Below are 24747 nucleotides of genomic sequence, written 5' to 3' on the forward strand. Positions count from 1 at the left end.
ACCTAGCAACCGTGCGGTGTTACCTAGCAACCGTGCAGGCAGTGATGTGAGGTATTGTTACCTAGCAACCGTGCAGGTAGTGATGTAAGGTATTGTTACCTAGCAACCGTACAGGTAGTGATGTAAGGTATTGTTACCTAGCAACCGTGCAGTGTTACCTAGCAACCGTGCAGGCACTGATGTAAGGTATTGTTACCTAGCAACCGTGCAGGTAGTGATGTAAGGTATTGTTACCTAGCAACCGTGCAGGCAGTGATGTAAGGTATTGTTACCTAGCAACCGTGCAGTGTTACCTAGCAACTGTGCAGACAGTGATGTAAGGTATTGTTACCTAGCAACCGCGCAGACAGTGATGTAAGGTATTGTTACCTAGCAACCGTGCAGACAGTGATGTAAGGTATGGTTACCTAGCAACCGTGCAGACAGTGATGCAAGGTATTGTTACCTAGCAACCGTGCAGACAGTTATGTAAGGTATTGTTACCTAGCAACTGTGCAAGTAGTGATGTAAGGTATTGTTACCTAGCAACCGCGCAGGCAGTGATGTGAGGTATTGTTACCTAGCAAACGTGCAGACAGTGATGTAAGGTATTGTTACCTAGGAAGTGTGCAGACAGTGATGTAAGGTATTGTTACCTAGCAACCGCGCAGACAGTGATGTAAGGTATTGTTACCTAGGAACTGTGCAGACAGTGATGTAAGGTATTGTTACTTAGCAACCGTGCAGGTAGTGATGTAAGGTATTGTTACCTAGCAACTGTGCAGGTAGTGATGTAAGGTATTGTTACCTAGCAACCGTGCAGTCTGTGATGTAAGGTATTGTTACCTAGGAACTGCGCAGACAGTGATGTAAGGTATTGTTACCTAGCAACCGTGCAGTATGTGATGTAAGGTATTGTTACCTAGCAACCGTGCAGACAGTGATGTAAGGTATTGTTACCTAGCAACCGTGCAGACAGTGATGTAAGGCATTGTTACCTAGCAACCGTGCAGACAGTGATGTAAGGTATTGTTACCTAGCAACCGTGCAGACAGTGATGTAAGGTATTGTTACCTAGCAACCGTGCAGACTGTGATGTAAGGTATTGTTACCTAGCAACCGTGCAGACAGTGATGTAAGGTATTGTTACCTAGCAACCGTGCAGACTGTGATGTAAGGTATTGTTACCTAGCAAACGTGCAGGCTGTGATGTAAGGTATGAATGGATGGTCAACAAGGGCAGTTGCTGGACGTGTGAGCCGTAACCAAAGTGATGTTCTTCGAACAAGGAAGTGGTACAGGGAGACTGAATCTGCTTATTCCTCGCACAGGTCGACTGCTGTTCCCTGCTAATTTGAGCTCAGAGGAACGCAATGCCACCATGCTGAATGATGATCTTCGGCCAGCCACAGGTCACCAACTGTGAGTAAAAGGCTCCTCGAGCCACAACTTCACTCTTGCTGCCCATGGCAAGACCCAGCTCTCATGGGGCGTGGTACAGATGGGCCCATAATTATGGTGGTCTCTTCAGAATCAGCATAAAGTCCTTTTCACCGATGAGTCTTGCTGACGATCGTGGGCTATAGTCAGATCAGTCTTCACAGCGGGGTGGTTGGGGGCGGCCACTGTACGGACAGCGACACCCTATCGCTGGCATATTGCGTGCATACGGTTCTTCCTCCGTGATGAAGGTATCGCTAGACTAGAGGGGCCGCCATCTTCGCCAAACATCGACCCTAACAAACATGCCTGGGAAGACGTGACGACCCGTTCTGCAAGATGACGCGGGATCGCCATTGAGCAGTGGAGCTATTTGGACCTTGATGAACTAACGGCCAGTATGGCAGGAAGAATTCACGCATGCGTCAAAGCAAGGGGATGTGTTACCCGCTGTGCTGTATTCAGTGACTAAAGTTATGAAAACAAAGCTGTATTGCTGTAGAGGCTCTCATATATTGTTTTTTCTAGGTGATGTGGGCATAACGTTCTGGGGAACATGTGATAACTTAGTTCTGTTTTTAAAGTTTAATTCTTTACTGGGATTGACGGAACAAGTCTATCTTCGGGGGATCACTTGTTATTGTACTTATAATATGTAATGGCCTCGGGAAGTTTAAAGACGTGTTACGACAACTTAACGGTTTGAAATGATTAGTGAAAGCGGAAAAACCCGCACATTTTAAACACACGGAAAACGGATGATGAAAGCGAGGTGTATTTACATTTTAACATACCACTGACCGAGACGTTTTGTAAGACGAACGATAATATTGTATCACCTCTCATGTAATGATAGACAGCTGACAGATTGAGTTTGTCATTCATATGACAGTTACGACAGAAACGCAAAGGAGTGATATTTTACAGGGTCATCCAATTATCGTAGAACCGCAACTGAGACAAGGCTGACGCTTGCCGCTGTCCGGGAAAAGAGAGCGAGTTAGAGTGACAGCCTGACAAATTATAATGCGCTTTAAAAGTACTCGCCTCAAATTTATCGACATGAAGTGGTTCATGGAGCAGATTAGATTTTCTCTAAATCCAGTTCTTCCGGTTGACCAGAATACGGTTCCGTTGAGTCAATTATCATTTCGTTCTTGCATTCTGGTTTAAAGGCAATGATATCTATTCGTCTGGGCCTTCCATTTGCCGCAAATACAGACACTCCCTCGTAGAGCATTTAGCCTAGTTCTTTGAGGGCACCGGCCATCATGTGTCAGCGCCCTCTGCACGTCGCCTTGTTCGCTTCTTATCATTAATATTTCCCGTTTCTATGAACGCTCTCTCCACGACTTGGAACTCGAATACCCGGGATTTTCTCTTGAAATAATCTCCTAAGAGCACCAGCGGATCCTCTACGGACAAGCGAATGGTACATAAACACTCGATGAGGGGTAAGATATCCTGTATATATTCAAAGCAACATCAGTGTGACCACAACGATCCTGAATTTTACGCTAGTAGACGTAATGTTACAACTTGAGAAAAGAAAATATTCGAATGCACAGATAAAGAACTGCTAGGATTTGACGGAATGCAACACATTCATAGGGAATTATCACACAAAGTGGCCTAGATTAACAATTATAAAAGACAAGTCCTTAACAAGTCTTTCATAATGACTATTATGATGTTGTTGAGTGTATTTCTGGGGATACCTAACACTTTCAAGATATTCCAAGTGTATTTTGTCGTACGTCCCCTGCTACCAAAAAGCAATCCTTTAACTGACCAGTTCTCAAGTCGGATGTTGTAGTATTCGCTTAAATATGCGAGGCATGGTCCATAAATAACTTTATTTTCTCTGTCACTCTGAATTGCCTGTTTCAGAAGGAATAGGGAGATGCAACACTATAACAGTGTGCTTTTATGGATGAATGGCAACGATGTAGACTCTTCTATTTGACACTCAGTGCCACTTGATTTCCCTTAGGCCTTCCGCACACGGAGCTTCATGCATGCGGTTAGGAGAGGACGAGGAGGATGCAGTGCAAGTCGCGAGCTTGAAGCTCCGCTTCTGGAACAACATAGAGGGGCAGAAGCGGTGCCTGGCTGAACGAAGGTCCGCGATGTTTTCGGTAGTCACATGAACAAGGGGGCTCTCTCTCGAATGAGGAAAAATGTTAAAAATACTATCACCATGTCATATAATGTTATTATAGCTCGGAGGGGTCAAGCATTACGTCAGGCACCATGGAAGACGCCGGTTTGTCGAGGAAATTGAGAAGAGGAACATTTTGTATAGAAGTGAAACATGGAAATTTCGTTTCTTGATGCTTGGACATTCTGTAAAACGTAACACGCTTACTAAAGGCAGTTCCTTTGCTGCTACGAATGGTACACGATGTACATGCAATTCTAAGAAGGGGTGAACCCGGTATTTTTTTGATTTCCTTTGCCTCCGCCGTAGTGCAGTGTAATAATTGTAGAAAGCATTACCTTATTCATTACTTGATGTACTGGACATGATCAAGAATCCGGAGCAACACTATGAAATACACAAATCCCCGATCTTTTCTCAGGTTGTGTCGCTCCGTTGGCGGATGTACGCTCTAAAGGCACATGCCTGTAGCCCACCTTCATGCAGCTAGCAATTCGCTCTCGTGTCGCGCAGCTTGCGTGGAGCTCCCTGTGCGGAAAGCCGTAATGCTGAAACTTGAGCTGATGTAACCCTCTTATCGCGATTATTCTCAATTCACTTTGCGAACAGCTGTTGTTCTCACTGAAACACGAAACAATCTGCGTTGTGAGGCGAAACCAGAACCGGTAGTCGCCGCAGGCTCCCCTCCCAGCCGCGACTGCCGTTCCAAGATTATTGGATGATCCAGTAGAAGGCACTGCAGTACACTGTCTAGCTCCGAGTGTGACTGTGGTATGGACAATAAATACTGCCACAGGTGTCCACTGTACCAAAGGAATAACACTCAAATAAAGACACAGGGTGTAACTAAGTATTTGTAACAAACGTCTGGGGCTATCAGAACAAGAAAACTTGTTCCTGTCAACTATGCCACACGTCATTCATATGTCAAGTTAGACCGGAAAGGCGAAATGATGGGACACAGTAGGCTAACGATGAGGCTATCAGTTCCTTTACTTTAGGTCTGCCACCCTCCCGACGGAGTAACAAGTACACTGCGCAACGGTTATGCTACCAGACTTAGGCGTACGGCATATCAGAAGCATTGGACAAAACATTAGTCACCGCTGGAGAAATCATTTAATACCGCGTAACTTCGCCTAACAGCCTGGATTTTGTTAGGCAGTGAGTCCACGAGGTTGTGCAGGTAGGCGTACGTCGCATCCAGGTTAAACCACTCGCTGAGCATTTGATCCCGCAATGCCACTAAATTCCATTCACCATGTCCCACAGATTTTCAATGGGGTTCAAGTCAGGTGATTTTGCAGGCCAGTCTAGATGTAATAGGGTGAGGGAGTTTCATAAAACCGGTCACATATGCGTCCAACCCAATGAACTTCGCTGTTGTCATCTTGAAAGTTCGGGATATCAACAGCATATTCATCATGAAGTGGTTGACTGGCAGGCAACACCTGATCATCCAGAATGTTTAAATAAACTGGTCGTTCATATTCGGGACCAATCCATGGTACAGGAAAGACTCCCAAAACATAAGAAACCCACCTCCTGGTTGAACTTGACCTTGCGCATATCCAGGATGAAATGCTTCATTTGGCCTTCTGTGCACTCGACGACGTGCGTCATTGGAATGCGGGCAAAATACGTGATTCGTCAAACCACGTTATGTTCCTCTAGTCAGCTACTATCCACGTTCGATGATTTCTAGCCCATTGAAGACACTGACTCCAAATCTTCATTGCATGCAGTTCCCGTCGCAATGTTCTCTCGCTAACAGATTGTGATGGACTTGCTTTCACTGACTGCAGCAATTCCTGTCGGCTTTGGAAGCGATTTTGAGTGATATATCCTCTCAGTTGTTTCGACCACAGCTCTGACGTCGTGCTTCGTGGCCACGTGTAGCACACCACTGCTGGCAGACACACTGCGAAACACCAACAAATGCAGCAACTTCACGCACCGTATGGCCATGGCCACCTTTCTTCCACTCGGTCACATGCTTACATACACTGTCTCACTGATCGATGCTGCCTTATGCTCACGGAGACACAGTGCGGGACTCGTTCGCTGCGCCATCTGTGTGCGCTCACTAGAGTGACTAGTTTTTTGCCCTGTGAGCTATATTACTCTTGCTACATTATGGAAGAGCAAGCTAGATGCCACTTCCTACTAACCGGGGTCTAAATGTTATTTTTCCGGGTCGTAATTGTGATTTTTACGTATTGCTGTGATGGATATAAGAAAGAAACGACCTTTTGTCAATGACTTATCGGTGTTTCTTCGTCTGTACCATCGGTGGAACAAACTGCTAACAAGCATGTACCCAGTGTCGGTGATATAGGCCCGGACCAAGAATAGCGAGGGCCCATTGTTGCAACATGAAGCACATCGTTCATGCTGCTTACATTCGCAAAATGAATATATTATTTTACATTTCTTCGTTGTAAGTTCAAACTGTGAAGATAGTGCTATGTAATCGGGGGTTGGTCTGAGCACGGTGCACGCAGGGTGCTGCAGGAGAGGTGCTAATTCCCAACCACTCCGCAGGATTCAGATGCCGTAGTAATGGCCTATGACCTCCAGAGAGGCCCGGTGCGGACCTATAACCGTGCAGATGAGGGCCCCACATAGGATGATTTCTAATGCTGTATACGTCAAACACACCCAGCCCCCGAGCCGTTGGAATTAACCTATTAAGGTTAAAATCCCCGACCCGGCCGGGAATCGAACCCGAGACCCTCTAAACCGAAGGCCAGTACGCTGATCATTCAGCCAACGAGTCGGAGTTGAGATGGAGTGAGAGCATATGATGCTGTTGATGGTTATTCGCTCGTCGGATGGGAACGTTACGTCTTCAGCAGACCCACTGGTGTTATTCGACAGGAAAAGCTACGTATCGAGACTGGGTTTTACCCTCTCATCACCACATACCCGGATCCGCAGGTCGCGCACTGGCCTCAACTGGAGGACCTGCAGCATGCTCTCCAGAAAGCACACGGCAACAATCAAAATTACCACTGATTACTTTTGCGGTTTTCGAAAAGCATAGGTGCCGGAATTTTGTCTACGGGAGTTCTTTTCCGTGCTGGTAAATCTACCGAGACGAGCACGCGTATTTTCAATACCACCGGACTGCGTCGGGATCGAACCTTCATTCGCTCGCATGAGTGATAAATCACCGCCCCACATAGGTGTAGACTTTTGCATATTTTATCGACGCTTCTTTTTTCTAGGTTTTTATTTTTCCACCGAAGTGACCTTTTCAAAAATTGATGGTGTACTTTTGTAGGGTTAATTTTAAACAGTTCTGTGACAACCAGCAAGCCAGAAATAATTGGGTTAATTTTGAAATGTTTTGTTATTTAAGAATTAAAGTTTCTTGTTCAAAAATGTGCATTTAAAGTTATTCGAGAGTCCAGCAATCCAACCTGCTCTCATTTATGGGGGCAATACATATAGGAACCCATAAACTAAACAGAACGTGACGCGAGCGGATGAAAGTTGCGCTCAGAAGGCCAGCGCTTTTTATCTCTGGCGCTCTCTTTTTCTCTTCTGATTCTCCTTGAAAACAATTACGATCAGCGGAGTTTAGTTATAAAATGGTTTCTTTAACAAGTCACTAAAGATACAGGTGTACCATCATCTGTACTATGGCGCTATCTTGAGTAAACAAACTGCACAATGCGCCGGATCACAGAGTGGGCATAGTTATAACAAAGACCCACAAGGGGCTGCAAATTTTCGCTAATACTATTTTTGTTAAATAATTTATATGTTTTGAATAATTACTAGTCACTGGAATATTTAGCATTTACGGCAATCGCAAATGTTTGTTTCAAGAGTTAAGGTGTGGTAAAACACCTAGTTGCCAACATTGCGACAAAATGCGAATTTAGCAAATACTTGCGATTTTGTAGATAATTCTTTATAAATGCGATGTTTTATTTGCGAATATCATGTTTTTTCGACAGAAAAATGTCGATAACTCGGTTCTTTACTATTAATATCGATTGTTATTAACTGCATTCATTTATTAATAAGCGACTTATGTAACTATTATTCCAATTTTTATCGATTATTCCTGCGGAGCGATGCCTGAAACACGCGAGAAGTGCGGTGATCTCCCCCCCCCCACTTCATTTCTGTTTTCACGCGCCCATGTCAATCTATTATTATAGAAAAAGTAATCGATGCGAGATGTGTGCTGTTTCAGTTTCGTTGTGCGCAAGGAAAAGGCAATAACTCTGCATTGATCGTGGCGGTTATGGGCTGCATTTACTAATTGTTTTTACGTATTTATTAAGAACCTCAGTAAACAAGCGAGCATATTCTATCGCATTGGGTTGCAGACAGAAGAGCAACTTGAAGGAAGCACGAAAGCCGTTGAAGTTACTGATCTGGTGTCGGTACTTGGTTCTGTCTTCACGATTCAATCCTTCCTGTCCTCCGTGAACCACTTATGAGCTTCTTCGGTTCAATGTCCATGAAAGAAGTACATATGCTCCATACATACCGGTGTACACTTACATTGTTGACAAAACATTTGACAGATATTTATAGGATATTTACTACACATACATAGTTAAAATTATACGTGGACGATTTGCACTAGTCCTCTGTGTATGGTGCATGGTTCCTCATTATATGGCAAGTGGCCAGGATTGCTGCTTTTTGTAATTCTATGTAAGTGAGAAGGTGGAAATTAAGAGCTTCAATGCTCCTGTGTAGTGTCTTTGGCATAATACCATTACATCCAATCACTGCTGGAATGATGATATCATTGTTGAGTTTCCACAGGGTTTTTATTTCTGTGGCCAGATCTGTATACTTGGATAGCTTCTCTGTATGTGTTGATTGGAGGTTGTGAGGATTACGGCAGGCTACGTCAATTATGGAGGATTTTTTCTTTTATCTACAAAAGTAACATCTGGTCTATTGCAGGTAATAGATTTTTCAGTGATGATACTTCTATCCCAGTAAAGTTTGTAATTTTCATTTTCCAAGACTGATTGGGGTTTGTATTGACGCAAGTATGATAAACAGATATAAATTGCAAACAATATTCTCTCGCCCATGGGTAAATAATGCAAGTGTCGAGCTCGAATTATTATTATTATTATTATTATTATTATTATTATTATTATTATTATTATTATTATTATTATTATTATTATTATTATTATGATTAGTTGTAATGTATGGCTATGACGTGTTACATCCAGTTAGTATTTGTATTATTATTACGATACTATCGCGTTGTTTGTGAGGTTATGTCCTGAAACATGTGTTGTACATAAATATTTATATGAGTTCAGTTAATGTAAATACCTGTAAATTAATATTATATAATTTATTATTACTGTATATGCTGTGTGATCCGCTACAGAATTGTGAAACACACTGGAACTTCCAGAATGGCACTGGATCATGGTACAATATTCTGTACATTATAACTATGTTGTTAGGCACTCGAGAATTTACGAGAAGGTATTTTGGTAATGTATATTTCTAGAAGCCTGGCCAGGCACATATATAAAGATGATAACGACGAGTTACTGTTTACTAGAGTTATGGTTAACAGGTTATACTTGTGATCACGTGTTGTGACATGCGCGTACGCAGTCAACTATTTCAACTATGTTTTAATGTCGCAATCTGCATGTTGAAGTGATGCAGTTGTTAAAATGGCGGCTTTGTTGATGTTCTCGGAGTGAAATGTTTTGTTTGTGATACAGTGATTAAGGTTATGTGCATTCCATTTGTAAACAATTGTAAATACACTGACTGACAGAGCAAATGCAACACCAAGAAGGAGTGGTTCGAAAGGGATGAAAGTTGGGGAAAAAACAGAGACGGCACGGACGAATAATTGATGTTTATTTCAAACCGATATGCAGGTTACACAATGCGCACGGCATCGACTCAGTAGGATGTAGGACCACCGCGAGCGGCGATGCACGCAGAAACACGTCGAGGTACAGAGTCAATAATAGTGCGGATGGTGTCCTGAGGGATGGTTCTCCATTCTCTGTCAACCATTTGCCACAGTTGGTCGTCCGTACGAGGCTGGGGCAGAGTTTGCAAACGGCGTCCAATGAGATCCCACACGTGTTCGATTGGTGAGAGATCCGGAGAGTACGCTGGTCACGGAAGCATCTGTACACCTCGTAGAGCCTGTTGGGAGATGCGAGCAGTGTGTGGGCGGGCATTATCCTGCTGAAACAGAGAATTGGGCAGCTCCTGAAGGTACGGGAGTGCCACCGGCCGCAGCACATGCTGCACGTAGCGGTGGGCATTTAACGTGCCTTGAATACGCACTAGAGGTGACGTGCAATCATACGCAATAGCGCCCCAAACCATGATGCCGCGTTGTCTAGCGGTAGGGCGCTCCACAGTTACTGCCGGATTTGACCTTTCTCCACGCCGACGCCACACTCGTCTGCGGTGACTATCACTGACAGAACAGAAGCGTGACTCATCGGAGAACACGACGTTCCGCCATTCCCTCATCCAAGTCGCTCTAGCCCGGCACCATGCCAGGCGTGCACGTCTATGCTGTGGAGTCAATGGTAGTCTTCTGAGCGGACGCCGGGAGTGCACGACTCCTTCAACCAATCGACGGGAAATTGTTTTGGTCGATATTGGAACAGCCAGGGTGTCTTGCACATGCTGAAGAATGGCGGTTGACGTGGCGTGCGGGGCTGCCACCGCTTGGCGGCGGATGCGCCGATCCTCGCGTGGTGACGTCACTCGGGCTGCGCCTGGACCCCTCGCACGTGCCACATGTCCCTGCGCCAACCATCTTCGCCACAGGCGCTGCACCGAGGACACATCCCTATGGGTATCGGCTGCGATTTGACGAAGCGACCAACCTGCCCTTCTCAGCCCGATCACCATACCCCTCGTAAAGTCGTCTGTCTGCTGGAAATGCCTCCGCTGACGGCGGCCTGGCATTCTTAGCTATACACGTGTCCTGTGGCACACGACAACACGTTCTACAATGACTGTCGGCTGAGAAATCACGGTACGAAGTGGGCCATTCGCCAACGCCGTGTCCCATTTATCGTTCGCTACGTGCGCAGCACAGCGGCGCATTTCACATCATGAGCATACCTCAGTGACGTCAGTCTACCCTGCAATTGGCATAAAGTTCTGACCACTCCTTCTTGGTGTTGCATTTGCTCTGTCAGTCAGTGTAAATCCGTGTACATAAGTTGACAGCATTTTGTGGTATTTCCAATATGCTGTAGTACAATGGTTTAGGTTATTTTGTCGGACTAATTATTACTATTAGCCAGCCCTGTGGTGCCTGCCTCTTGTTCCAAGACCCTGGACGGGGTTCACCTGATACGAGATTTTCTCAAGAAGAAAGCGCATAGTGAGAAGATGGCGCTAGTTTGAGATCATACAAACGTCATGAGGAATTAGAACACTTGCTAGAGTTCTGCGGTAATATGTGTCTGCGTGAAGTCTCAAGAGAAGTGACTCTGAGCTGGAGAATGGTATAAAAGTGTGGGGAAAGGTTCCGTTGTTTGATTTCTTTGTGGAGAATCAGCGAGCCCGTTACTTCATCACAAGAGGTCAGCCAGCCACTCTAACTACTGACCGGAAAATAAATTGGAATACCAAATCCCATTACTTGTTGCAAATGTCAGACATGGCTCACCCAGTTGCCTCACTCTGTAAAGCGAGTTACCTCGAACAAACGAAAAGTCGGATTATAAGGAAAGGGGACCGAAAAATTTGCAAGTAGTCTAAGAAGGGGAGTGGCAGACTCCAATTTTGTCGAACTTTCGTGAGGTTGATCTTCCTGTATGAGCGTAAATTAGCGTAAGCCAGCATAGAGAGAGGAGTCCACACCGATCCTTACTTTGTTCTATATTTGTTTCTTTTTTGTGTTTCGGTCTATTTTCTTAATATTTCTTCCTCCAAACTTGTTAGCATTTTAAACTGTGATATTTCTGACACGATACATCTTGTGGTAACGAACATCAGTTCTAGTAGTAAGGACATCAAAACAAATACAACCGAGGATAAGAAGAAGAAGAGCACTGCGTATCCTGTGAGGTTGTCGTTGTCAGCCGTTAAGTTAGGCATATTGCAATGCTACACGTTCTCCTACACAACATTTAGTGTAGTAACAGTTTAATGTAATGCATGCAGCAAACTTCAAAGAGTGCTGTCTCCGAAAATAGCCGGCCCCGCGTGCCTGTCCCGTACCCGGAAGACCCGACTTCGATTCTCAGGCAGGTCAGAGATATTTATCAGGATCTGAGGGCTGGTTCGAGGTCCACTCAGCTTAGGTGATTACAATTGAGGAGCTATCTGACGGTGAGATAGCGGCCCCGGTCTAGAAAGCCAAGAATAACGACCACACGGCACCTCGTAATCTGCAGGCCTTAGGGCTGAGCAGCGGTCGCTTGGTAAGCCAAGGTCCTTCCGGACTGCTGAGCCATGGAGTGTGTTTTTGGGTTTAATATTCTAGAAAAATGCAGAGTGATGTTACGATTAAGAATTAGAATAGCATATTCTTATTCTTCTTCCTCTTTTCCACGCTGGTGAACTGTGTGGTCCTGTCATAGTTTTACGGCCCGATGTCCTTCCTGACACCAAACCTATGTGCAGGGATGTGCTGGGACAAAACACAAGCACCCAGTCCCCGAGCCTAAGGAATTATCCGTACGCCGGCTAAAATGTTTGGCCTGGCGTGGAATAGAACCTGTAACCCTCTGAACCGAATGCGAGTACGCTGACCAAGGAGTCGGAGAAAAACATATTAGAATGACTAAATTATCAATGAAATGCATGTGAAGAAAGACAAAACTGAAAGACAAGACTATGGAGGGAAAAACTGCTCATTGGAGAGTGGAGAAGAACCGCAATACTGAGAAAGTTACGAAACACTTCTTTCATTTTTAATTAATGACTTTTGTTCGGATTATCCTTAATTCTAGTTTTATATTATTTCCTTTAAATTATACATACTCCGCCTCTGTGGTCTAGTGGTTAGTGTGGTTAGCTGCCAACCCCGGAGGCCCACGTTCGATTCCTAGTTCTGCCACGATATTTTGAAAAGTGATACGAGGGCTGGAACGGGGTCCACTCAGCCTCGGGAGGTCAGCTAAGTAGAGGTGGGTTTGATTCCCACGTCAGCCATCCCGGAAGTGGTTTCCCACTTCTCCTCCAGGCAAATGCCGGGATGGTACCTAACTTAAGGCCACGGCCGCTTCCTTCCCTCTTCCTTGTCTATCCCTTCCAATATTCCCATCCCCCTGCAAGACGCCTGTTCAGCACAGCAGGTGAGGCCGCCTGAGGGAGGTCCCCGGCCCAATGTCTCGCTTCATGACGGGGAAAACCAACCGCGGAGGGCAAACCGATTAAATAAATTATACTTTGCAATATGTGTTTTATAATAATTGTCAGTTATAGTTTCAACTGAGTGCATTGCTTGTAACAACCGGGAGAGTTGGCAGTTCGGTGAGGGGCGCGTAGCTGTGAGCTTGCATCCGGGAAATAGTGGGTCTGAACCCTACTGTCGGTAGCCCTGAAGATGTTTTTTCCATTGTTTCCCATTTTCACATCAGGAAAATGCTCAGGTTTACCTTATTTAAGGCGAAGGACGCTTGCTCTCGACCCCTAGGCCTTTCCTAGCCCATCTTCGCCATAAAACCTGTTTGTATCGCTGCGACGTAAAACAAACTGGAATAGTGAGAACATGAGACGTGGAACTATAGGCAACCCAACATACTGAGGAGAATAGCAGCCGGTGCATGTTTTTTTTTTGCTAAAGGCTTTACGTCGCGCCGACACAGATAGGTCTTATGGCGACGATGGGATGGGAAAGGCCTAGGAGTTGGAAGGAAGTGGCCGTGGCCTTAATTAAGGTACAGCCCCAGCATTTGCCTGGTGTGAAAATGGGAAACCACGGAAAACCATTTTCAGGGCTGCCGATAGTGGGATTCGAACCTACTATCTCCCGGATGCAAGCTCACAGCCGCGCGCCTCTACGCGCACGGCCAACTCGCCCGGTGGTGCATGTTTTATCTCTGTATGGCATAGTCTTTGGATGTCCGCTTTTATGGCTGAAAGACCCAGGATCGAGACTTTAATATTCAATGGTTAATTTCGTTGATTCCGTGACTGCATGTCTCTTTTGTCTTTAACTTCCCTTTAACTCACGCAGCTCACATAACACGGCGGGTGGCGTCCACCCTCGCCGGAGGGTCTGCCTTACAAAGGCAGCACCAGGCTAGAAATAACCACACGGCAGTAATCAACTGGCTGAAGTGTCACAGTGATTTTACTCCCTGTATCTCAATAAATGTAACATCATCATCTCCGTCATTCGCTTCCAATACACTAAACTTACTCGTGACATTACACTTACCTCATGGTTTCGAACTCGGAACTTCACGGGTGGTGAGCTCACACGGGGGCTGCAAACAAAAGAAACAGAATCAGTAGCTGATTTCAGAAATTAAAACTTTATATGAGCGTGTTTTGAAAACAAGTTCAATTGAACAATCCGCAGCTGTTTCCCGGTGAATTTACTATATGAGGCTTTCGCGGAGCTTCTTTTAAGCTGTTCTTGATAACAAACTAGTTGATGTGCCCGAGTTCTACGTTGTGTACAACATTCAGGGTTAAGTGGTGTAGCTCTTCTGAAACACGACACTTGCAGTGTCAACAACAATCTCGATGCAAAAGGTCAACCAACATTTAGAAAGAAATAGAATAACAAAGATGGAACTATAGAAAGACAGATTTTTAAAAAGAAACTTTTAAGAATGGAAGGATTCCAAGGAAAAAAGCAAAGGAAACACGGTCCAAAGGTGTCTGCAGAGAGAAGACTAAAACATAGCGGAATGATGAAGGAATACTGGAAAGAACGGAACAAGAAACAAGAAGGAGGATGACACGTGGTCCCTCATCGTAAAGAAGAAGAAAACTGACGACACTGTAAGGCTCGCAAATCGAGTACCTCGGTGGCTGGAGCAGAACAAGGAATGCCACAGGACTCAGCTATGGTCCCCGTGGGCGCAAACCGTCGCTCTCAAGTTGTGAGCCATGAGGGTCAGGTGATACCACGCTTGTATTCTATAGAGGAACATCTTGTGTTATCGAGGTTAAGGAGGAGTCACTGTGCTTGAACACGCCGCCTACTTGTAGCGACCATGTTCTGTACGCAACTCAGAGGGCAACGGCCGCCGGACACGACCACAAGGACACCAGTGTCGTAACCAAGATTCTGGTCCCTCACCTTTTGTAACACCTTCAATAAATTGGATGTCTTTATTAAATCGATAGGTTCCTCTCTTCAACATATTTCATTCCTTGATGGGTTGTATGCTGAAAATGTTGTGTTCAATCTTGAAAGTTCTTTATCCGTGGTCACCCACTTCCTCTGTTCCCACGATTTTCCCTTCATCTAAATTGATCATGTGTGGAGCACGGGTATTTATGCAGTAATAAGTTGGAATGTAAATTCATTTGGCTAGACCGAGAGTGACATGATTTCCAGGGCCCATAATAGGCCGTACCCCTGATGTCTATGCAACTCACATAGCATGACCATTGAGCGGACTCCCCTGTTACTTCTGGGATGTAGTCATGAGGGTTTGTGGTCCTAGCAGTTCGGAGCAGTTCTCACTACCCTCGTATTTTCTGAAGGACATTTTGATTGGTTCTCTTCTCCACACATCCAATCTTCAAAATTATTCCCTGGAACCACATTTCAAATGCCTCTAGTCATTTGCGATCTTCATTGTTATTTCTCCAAGATCCAAGTGAAGTGACGATTTTATAACATTTTTTATTTTGTTCAGCTTACCCCAGTTATTTCTGGGGTAGCAGGAGCCACCGAGACTCATTTTAGTTTTGGCCGGGTTTTAACACCAGATGCGCTTCCTGACGCCACGGTTTCGAAACGAAAACCTCAAACCAGAATCGAATGGAATTCGAACCTGTGCCTTCAACGAAACCCCGCACCTTTTAAATTTTTTTAAAGGAATGTATAATTATCCTCACACGGACACCGCTGTTTTGAAGATCATGTGTCGTTCATATTAAACAAACTCTTGTCGCTGCCACCGGGAGAGACCTTGTCCGAGCTGTTACATCAACAGCTTTTACGATTTTCGATTACGCTGACGTGCTGGAACTCTGTCCCGCAGACTAGCCTATTTGAGCCGCTATCGAACCTGCCAACCTCAGCAGGAAAGGCAAGCACTATGCCGTCTGAGACATTCAGCCCGTCACACAGTGATTGGGTGATTAAAACAGCAGAGTGGTTCAAAACTGGCGGGAGAATGTCATCTTGTAAGTTTGGGTTGTGACGTCCTGAACTTGTTTCCTTGACCTCGTCTACAGCCGTCACTTCATGGTCTACATCAGTAGTACTCAAACTTTCTGGTTGCGTATAATAATAATAATAATAATAATAATAATAATAATAATAATAATAATAATAATAATAATAATAATAATAACAATAATAATAATAATAATAATAATCATTGTCATCATCATCCGCAGATCATCCCGCTTGTTCAGAATCCCTGAACGCTCTGAGGCATGAAATAGTTTTGTCTGGCGAGTGAAGGTCGCATGCCTTTCCTACGATAAATTTCCGTACGCTTTGAGTCGATCCCGCGAACCACACTTTGAATACCACTGGTCTCCGTTATTCAGAGTTTGATCAACCAATACGATGTACTGATTATTAATTATTGGCTGTGTTTTATGATGTAAATTTTGTTTTCATACATTCATCTGCATATTCGTGCTGAATAGCAATAATAGCAATAATAACAACAATAACAATCCATGGTATTCTGCTTAAATCCGAGCATAAACTGTTATTGATACATGTGTGTACATATTTCCAAAGAACATATCCAGCAGCATCTGATGTCGTGATTCAGAAAAAGGACACAATGCATTAGACATCTTAATCATAGCCAAGTGAAAACTAGACTCAGGACACGAACACGGAGACTTCAACATAAGCAAGAAACCTCTCCACATGAGCCCCAAAGGCTAGCACTGTAACACATCGCATCACAAAAGATGGACAATTAAAATGACATGCACTGTACAACTTTCGAGTGTAATCTTGGTAATGGGCTCTAGATATTAAGAGTTCCTTTCCCAAGAGTTTAGTGTTGAAAATAAAACAATACCACTCTGTTAAAAAACTGGTTTTAAATACACTGTAATGCACTGAGACCGCTATATTACGCACAATCGAGTCATTAATATAAGTTACTGTTCCCTGAGAAAGTTTGTGTGTGGTTTGCGTCACGTAGCTGTCACCTTGCATTCGGGAGAGAGTGGGTTCGAGCCCTGAAGATGGTTTTCCGTAATTTCCCATTTCCACACCAGAAAAATGTTGGGGGTGTACTTTAAATAAGGCCAGGGTCACTTCCTTCCCACTACTAGCCCTTTCCTATCCCATCGTCGCCTAAAACCTATCTGTGTTGGTGAGACGTAAATCAAATTTAAATAAAAAGCTGTTGATTGGTTTAAGTTGCTGACCGGATTCATCACAACGTGGAGCGAAGTGCACACTGAGGGACCTTGGCAAATGACCTGCAAGACTTCAGATGAAAGAGAGGTGCAGATAAAGATACTACGATTTACTAAAACTTTTTCTGAGGTCTGTGAGACCCCCTTGTTAATCTATTCCACACGCTTAATTGTCAGTTTTACATCTCTTAGATCAGGTGATGCGGGAAATATTAGATTACCAAATGAAGTTTTACAGGAAATAAATGAATACCGTTACTTCGGTAACAAAGTAACTAAGAATGGCAGAAGACTAACAGAAGCATGGAAGGCCTTTATTAAGAAAATAAAATTGTTTATTTCGAACATTGATATGGATATCAGAAAGATGTTTTTGAAGACTTTCGTCTGGAAGGTGGAATTGTGTGGAAGTGAAATATGTACGATGACTAGTTCAAAAAGAGAGATAATTGAAGCTTTTGAAATGCGGTGTTACAGAAGAATGCTCAAGCTGAGATCGAAACATGAATGAATAAATCATGAATCGAATTGGTGAGAGGAGATCGAACGATTTGGCGAAACTTGACCAGAATTTGACCACAGGCACATCCTAAAACACCCAGGACTTATTCAGTTAGTTTTTTGAGGGAAGTTTAAGCGGTAAAAACGGTAAAGGTGGACCAAGGTTAAGGGCGAGTAGCTGTGAGCTTGCATCTGCAGGATAGTGGGTTCGACCCCCACTGTCGGCAGGCCTGAAGTTGGTTTTCCGTGGTTTCCCACTTTCACACCAGCCACGTTCATTGAGGCCACGGTCGCTTCCTTCCAACTCCTACCCCATCGTCCCCATAAGAGCTATCTGTGTCGGTGCGACGTAAAGCAACTTCTTCTAGATGTAGGATGTAGTAGTTACGTAAAACACTAACATAGTGTAGGGTGACAAGTAAAGCTGCATCCAACTAGTCTAGGGACTGATGAGAAAACAAGAACAAATCAGGAGCTGGTAAAGCAACCAGTAGCTCACGCAATACTGTCTGAAATTCTTCGGCTTGTGACACTCAGCATTTCAAAGAAGATGGCGAAGCGCCAAATAAAGTCTATCATCGCAAGCCTATGGTGACTTGTATCGTGTTGCAGAACTAGACTTCAGATGGACTGCGACTAACTATACGCCTGTAAGAGAAAATAAGTGCCTTCTTCTTCCCGAGAAACAATGTAGAACGTGATTGTAATTGAAATGCATCTCATTTAAATGTCTATAAGGTGTTTATCATAATGATTTACATTACTAAAAATTACTCCAGAAATTGTTAAGAATATATCTAATTTATCACACTCCGTTTTCCTAGCAGATTCACAAACTGAAATATAATAGCAGTCTGCAGGTGTGGTGGACCTACCTGCCGAGCCATACACTCCCCCACGGAACTCACTGGCACACAGCACCAACACTACTGAGCTTCACTCCGCCAGCTCGCCGAGACCACGCCCTGTCCAAGGACGTCGGCTCCTCCAGGCCCTCCGGCTGTTGTCGGTGATCTGCACGTGGGCCCATCTCTTACACGTGACCTCTGTGCGGAGGATGAGCCTATCCTATCCATGTCTGATGCCCATGACCGTGTGGAGTAAGGGAGAACCTAACCTCCGTTGACCTCCAACCCGCCAGTTTTACTTGACTGTTAATATCGTGATCATAACCACGGAACCACAAGTTATACGTGACAGTTAACATCGTGATCAGAGCCACGGAACCACAAGTTATACGTGACAGTTAATATCGTGATCATAACCACGGAACCACAAGTTATACGTGACAGTTAATATCGTGATCAGAGCCACGGAACCTCAAGTTATACGTGACAGTTAATATCGTGATCAGAGCCACGGAACCTCAAGTTATACGTGACTGTTAATATCGTGATCATAACCACGGAACCACAAGTTATACGTGACAGTTAATATCGTGATCATAACCACGGAACCACAAGTTATACGTGACAGTTAATATCGTGATCATAACCACGGAACCACAAGTTATACGTGACAGTTAATATCGTGATCATAACCACGGAACCACAAGTTATACGTGACAGTTAATATCGTGATCATAACCACGGAACCACAAGTTATACGTGACAGTTAATATCGTGATCAGAGCCACGGAACCTCAAGTTATACGTGACTGTTAATATCGTGATCATAACCACGTAACCACAAGTTATACGTGACAGTTAATATCGTGATCAGAGCCACGGAACCACAAGTTATACGTGACAGTTAATATCGTGATCAGAGCCACGGAACCACAAGTTATACGTGACAGTTAATATCGTGATCAGAGCCACGGAACCACAAGTTATACGTGACAGTCAATATCGTGATCATAACCACGGAACCACAAGTTATACGTGACAGTTAATATCGTGATCATAACCACGGAACCACAAGTTATACGTGACTGTTAATATCGTGATCATAACCACGGAACCACAAGTTATACGTGACTGTTAATATCGTGATCATAACCACGGAACCACAAGTTATACGTGACTGTTAATATCGTGATCATAACCACGGAACCACAAGTTATACGTGACTGTTAATATCGTGATCATAACCACGGAACCACAAGTTATACGTGACAGTTAATATCGTGATCATAACCACGGAACCACAAGTTATACGTGACTGTTAATATCGTGATCATAACCACGGAACCACAAGTTATACGTGACTGTTAATATCGTGATCATAACCACGGAACCACAAGTTATACGTGACTGTTAATATCGTGATCATAACCACGGAACCACAAGTTATACGTGACTGTTAATATCGTGATCATAACCACGGAACCACAAGTTATACGTGACAGTTAATATCGTGATCATAACCACGGAACCACAAGTTATACGTGACAGTTAATATCGTGATCAGAGCCACGGAACCACAAGTTATACGTGACTGTTAATATCGTGATCATAACCACGGAACCACAAGTTATACGTGACAGTTAATATCGTGATCAGAGCCACGGAACCTCAAGTTAGATGTGACTGTTAATATCGTGATCATAACCACGGAACCACAAGTTATACGTGACAGTTAACATCGTGATCAGAGCCACGGAACCACAAGTTATACGTGACAGTTAATATCGTGATCAGAGCCACGGAACCTCAAGTTAGATGTGACTGTTAATATCGTGATCAGAGCCACGGAACGTCAAATTAGATGTGACTGTTAATATCGTAATCAGAGCCACGGAACCTCAAGTTAGATGTGACTGTTAATATCGTGATCAGAGCTACGGAAGCTCAAGTTAGATGTGACTGTTAATATCGTAATCAGAGCCACGGAACGTCAAGTTGGATGTGACTGTTATTATCGTGATCAGAGCTACGGAAGCTCAAGTTAGATGTGACTGTTAATATCGTAATCAGAGCCACGGAACCTCAAGTTATATGTGACTGTTAATATCGTGATCAGAGCCACGGAACGTCAAGTTAGATGTGACTGTTAATATCGTAATCGTAGCCACGGAACGTCAAGTTAGATGTGACTGTTAATACCGTGATCAGAGCCACGGAACGTCAAGTTAGATGTGACTGTTAATATCGTAATCAGAGCCACGGAACGTCAAGTTAGATGTGACTGTTAATATCGTGATCAGAGCTACGGAAGCTCAAGTTAGATGTGACTGTTAATATCGTAATCAGAGCCACGGAACGTCAAGTTAGATGTGACTGTTAATATCGTAATCAGAGCCACGGAACGTCAAGTTAGATGTGACTGTTAATATCGTGATCAGAGCTACGGAAGCTCAAGTTAGATGTGACTGTTAATATCGTGATCAGAGCTACGGAAGCTCAAGTTAGATGTGACTGTTAATATCGTAATCAGAGCCACGGAACGTCAAGTTAGATGTGACTGTTATTATCGTGATCAGAGCTACGGAAGCTCAAGTTAGATGTGACTGTTATTATCGTGATCAGAGCTATGGGAGCTCAAGTCAGATGTGACTGTTAATATCGTGATCAGAGCCACGGAACGTCAAGTTAGATGTGACTGTTAATATCGTGATCAGAGCCACGGAACCTGAAGTTATACGTGACAGTTAATAACGTGATCAGAGCCACGGAACGTCAAGTTAGATGTGACTGTTAAAGGCTGCCGATCATCTGAAATATGCAGCCGTTGATGAATGACCATAACCGATTTGATTTTAGCAAATGGAAAAGTGGTTTCTTCTACTTTTTATGGTTGATTTCATGCCTTGGCCACACAGAACCAGCGTCAGACGTGAGACTTTGCAGATCGCTAGTTTGTCACTGTTACTAGTGTCACAGGTTTGTGACTAGATGATGACTCGTTAACTAGTTAATGTTCCGAATGATTTCTCTAACACTCCCTCGGGGCTTGATGTATCAGTTTGCACTTTCAGGATACTTTAAAAATGGACATTATTTTCTGTTTTCATTCTTTCACGTTTCTCTGGCGTATCCTGACACTTGGCGACGGTTTGCTAACGACACCTGTCTTGCATTGATCTTGGGACTTTCAACACCCGAGTCTCTGGCACAAACTCAAGACAAGTTGTCAACCTCCATCTGTACCTGGTTAGCAAGTGGCTGGGCGAGCCACTGAAACGTGCTCCGTGGACTGGCTCTGGGCCAGTCAGGTATGAGTACCTTTAAAGTAAAGACTCTCAGCCTACAACTTTATCTGTGGAACGATTTTCAGTAACCATGGCAACGTGAGTTCTGGCGCTTTCGCATTCTTTCTCTCTCTGTCTCTGTCTCGTAACTTGTTTACATCTCCTGATCTCTCTCCATTTCACCCAATCTTCTACTTTGTGACAGAGGCCTTTAGAGGTATAATCTGGTCCAACCATCTAATTGCTGGCAGTGTTGCCAACCGTGCCTCTGAACCGCACATTTTCGGCGTATTGTTCGAATGTTATATACGGTTCTGCGAAATTTTAAATTTTAAAATTGGAAATGTTCAGATTTTATATGCAAAATTATTTTTTCTCCTGTTAGAACATACCTCATTTCCTGGATATGCTGACATGGGCTACATTTCTCCAGGGGACTCCCGAGCTTTGAGCTGGTTCCAGATCAACCAATGCAGCGACTGAATAGCCTGACACGTGCGAGTTTTCTGTCTCACTCTGAGGCTGGGATTACCCAACTTCAACTGTCACAGTCAGCCAACACCGAACTCGGACAGTCGATTCTTAAGCAGTGTAAAGTGTGGTGTCTAGTTCTGAATCTTACGGATAATGTGATTTCGTCAAGCTTATGAATATTATTGTGATGTGCAGTGCAGTTTCTTGGTGACTGTATTAATTAAGCATATCTTATTTTCTGTGGTGATTATTTTAAGGTTAAATAAGTAAAGATGCGGTTAACTTCTGATTCCAAAAATAAAGCAGGCCCTTCGACACCCAAAAAATTAAGACCTTTTGTTAAAACACTCAGAAGGAAACAAATATACAGGCAGTCGTGGGAGAGTACAGACAGTATAGGAAGTGGCTACGTCTTCATCCAACATGTGAAGGTGTTTATTTTGCCTTTTTTACTTCTAGTAATACGTTTCAGTTAAGTAGGCCTATTCTTGTTGTATGTTGCGTATTCAGCCCGAAGGCTACTTTGATCCTCCATAGCTCCGCCAAAAGCTGTCACCGATAGCGTAATCGTCACTGACGAGACATACTAGAGAAACAAGGAGTGAGGTAGTTTGCCGTTGCTTTCCTCACCGGGCCAGAAGTGGCTATTACATATCAATCAGCCAGGCCCACTAAAATGCATGCACCAACCGGCCCTATACGCGACATTTTCACACCATTCATAACTGGCACCAGCTGCATAAGAATGGTATTACTAGCATCGCTCATACCTCGGTCACCTTCATGTTGTCTTTTCCCTTTTTAATGATTTGCTTTACGCCGCACAGACACAGATAGGTCTTATGGCGACGATGGGCTAGGAGTGTGAAGGAAGCGGCCGTGGCTTTCATTAAGGTACAGTCCCAGCATTTGTCTAGTGTGAAAATGGGAAACCACGGAAAACCATCTTCAGGGCTGCCGAGAGAGGGGTTCGAACCCACTATCTCCCGGATGCAATCTGACAGCTGCGCGCCCGTAACCGCACGGCCAACTTGCCCGGTTTTCATGTTGTCAAAGCCAAGGATGAGTCTGAGACAGGCCAGTGAAAGTAAAATATTGCTCTAGCCTAACCAGAAAATATAGTGCGCTGTAAACACTAGGTCCTGCCAGCAACAGCTACTTGCTGTTATCGCACGTATTTTATTGAATTTGTGTATTTGGGTGAATATTACTACTGCACGGTTTTATTATAAAGAATACGGCTTATTTTGAGTTTCTGTACAGTTTTCAATTTTCGAAGGTTGGCAAGGACTATCCCTGGTCCTTTCCTTGTACCACTAGTTCCATCACGGCGGATCACATGGACAGCCGTGTGTTAAAATGAAGATGCCAGTTGTTGGTTCTTCCTCTTAAAACAGTAATCGTCGGGACCTGGAAACTCCTCAATGAAGTGAACGGAACTAGAGGTTTGCTAATCTCCTGCAGTATTACCACACTGTAAATCGTGTTGCTCAAGTGACATATCAGACTCTGTGTTGAAACTCATTACTTCACCACTACAACTAGCGAGCTGTGACCTTCAAACAAGGGTCTAGTTTTGCATGAACTGAAATTCGCTTCCAGGGCAAAGTTCTGGCACTTCCACTTTCTCGGGAAGGACGAGCTGGTTGGGGAAGTGTCTCGTTGAGGAGCAGATCTTTCAACATCGAGCATTTTGATTTTTTCAATGTTTATATTGAAGAGGCGCTGATGGAAATCAAAAAGGAATTCGGGAAATGAATCACAATCCAAGGAGAGGAAATCGTCCCCATAAGACCTATCTGTGTCGGTGCGACGTAAAGCAATTAGCAAAACAAATAATAATAATAATTCCTAGTTCCAGGTGGCTAAAGTGAACATGTAATGTTTACTCCACAAAGTGGCGAGGGGCGGGGGCGACTTTCCCTCCACGCCCCACCCCCTAATCGCCGCTACTGTTTGTTAACACGCCAAAGATGCAGAAAAGGAAATATAATCACTTGTTAATTTATACATGTGTAGACATTCCACTCGGTAAAAGAGTTGCTTGTATGAAACAAAAACGATACTGTTCGGTGAAATACTTGTGTAGAAGGCAGACGTCTGTTTGGAGCTTCCTACCGGGTTGTCCAGATTAAAATAATGTCTATGTATTCGTCGCTGCTGAACACACTAGCCATTGGCGATAAGCAGACAGTAAATATAGTGCGGCTGTACCATACACCAGCCTAGAACTATGCGGTCGAAAACGATGTTTACTAATGCAAGGAGTGCATTCGACCGCCAGCGCTGAGTAACATGCTGCGAGTGTGACTTTGTTTCTTATCTCTTCATATTCTGACGAAACCTGCCCGCTGGCAGTAGTTCCCCTGTTAAAATCAGTTGGTAGACACCCCGCACATCACTTATGCATGCGGGACATTTATAAGTAGACAGTACGGCGACCTTGAGCCACCTGGTACTAAAGACAATGGGTTGGGATATATACCTTATCTGAAGTACTTATTTGATTATTGTTTGCATGAAGGAGCTATATTAA

General features: G+C 44.0%; 1 protein-coding gene across 3 annotated transcripts in view; it reads right to left on the bottom strand.

Annotated features, from left to right (window-relative positions):
- The window catches only part of LOC136873656 (uncharacterized), a 482836-nt gene that overhangs the window by 287297 nt on the left and 170792 nt on the right, over positions 1-24747 (bottom strand). The window contains exons 1-2 of one of the 3 annotated variants that reach the window (XM_067146728.2): positions 18481-18524; positions 13965-14013 (exon numbers count right to left, since the gene is read on the bottom strand). The gene's annotated coding sequence lies outside the window, so the exon portion shown is untranslated. Of the gene's footprint in view, positions 1-13964; positions 14014-18480; positions 18525-24747 lie in introns of those variants that run through there. The other 2 variants (XM_067146731.2, XM_067146729.2) reach the window with 2 other exon arrangements.

This window comes from Anabrus simplex, chromosome 5 (genome assembly GCF_040414725.1).
Source record: "Anabrus simplex isolate iqAnaSimp1 chromosome 5, ASM4041472v1, whole genome shotgun sequence".
Lineage (NCBI taxonomy): Eukaryota > Metazoa > Arthropoda > Insecta > Orthoptera > Tettigoniidae > Anabrus > Anabrus simplex.